Genomic DNA, 1,510 nt, shown 5'->3' on the forward strand with positions numbered 1-1,510 from the left:
CATATATGGGTACAAGTAGCGTTTACACACCCATGTCGTGAGTTTGATTAGGGTTAGGGTTAGGGTTTTTAAACCTGGGGTTGTCAAATAGGAATGGGCCCGTAGGTTGTTCCGGATTGGAATCATCCGGGAAAAAAAAGAGAATTTGAATGCTGCAGTTGTGTAAAAATTGTAAAAATGCCGTTGTTGTTGCGCAGTGCAGGTGCCGAAATTTGTGGGGGTTTTATACCATACTTAGTGGGTGTAAAATATAAGTACATAGGTGTACATACGCATACCATACTTCCTATTAGCAATCACCAACTAGCAATTTTAGTTGTTTAAGACGTCCTACTACTACTTACTTTTAGAGATTTCACAGCTAAGCCGGTCAGTTTACGTTCGTTCACTCGAGTTCGTTCGTTCGTTATCTCTGCGCGCTAGACTGGTTCCACACGCTACACTAACGTTAGTGTAGCGAAGAATATGCGCATACCGGAGTAAAGGTGGCAAACGGGTACCAGTCTATCTGCGCGCTAGACTGGTACCCGGTCTCACCCAAGGGTCCCATCTATCGGCTTAGGGTTAGGGTTAGGGTTAGGGTTGGGGTTAGGGTAAGGGGCGAGCACCAGTCTATCTGCGCGCCAGCGATGTGCGCGCCACCAAAACAACAACCGGAAACGGAAATGGCTAGTATAGTTCACAATCCGCCGGCAAAATCGACACTTCGATACTTCGATGTAATCGAGTGCCTTGTAAAATACAACTACAAGAGAGGGGGCCAAGATACAAGATACAAGAAGACACGACATTGATCAGACAGACAGATCGCAGTTATTGATAAGATGCATAGGATAGTTTGGGTGCATAGATTATTAAATAGGAGACTTATCTTCGATCAACGAGATACCCAATCTCCCCGGTTCAAGGATAGAGAACATGCCCATTGGCATTGCCATTGGGACCCATGTTCTCTATCTTTGGGCCGCCCGCTTACATTGACTGCCGCTAGCCAGCCGCTGCCGCTGGCTGCTGCCGCTCGCGCCTAATGTAAGCGGGCTATAGTACTAGAGCTATAGGTCTATAGAATAGACTATGTACAGTCACATTGGAGCACATGCCACGGTAGACCGAACAGGGCGTAATTCTGTCCCAGATAACCTTTTTTATATTTTGGTGAGGGTTATTGGGACAGAACGGGGTGCATTGAAATTTCGTGACATTGCATGCAAAATGCATGCGCTGCTAATGCGGCCCATACGCCGGTATTGGAAGGTAAAAAAGCCTACCGTTCCCTTCTACATGGCTTTACCTTGCTACGGATGTGCGTGAATATTCACTTCTTAAAAGATTGTTTTTCAGAAACCCTGCTTCATTCCAGTTCCACTTTAGTAAATCGCATTCGCCATTTACAAACCAGGGCCCTAGCTAGGATTTTTTCTCCTGTAGCCAAACAAATAGCCAGAATCAATTTTTATTAGCCAATTTGGATTCCTGTTCGCCACATCTGTAGCCTAACATTTTCTGAACA

This window comes from Priapulus caudatus, unplaced genomic scaffold, assembly GCF_000485595.1.
Source record: "Priapulus caudatus unplaced genomic scaffold, Priapulus_caudatus-5.0.1 Scaffold1326, whole genome shotgun sequence".
NCBI lineage: Eukaryota > Metazoa > Priapulida > Priapulimorpha > Priapulimorphida > Priapulidae > Priapulus > Priapulus caudatus.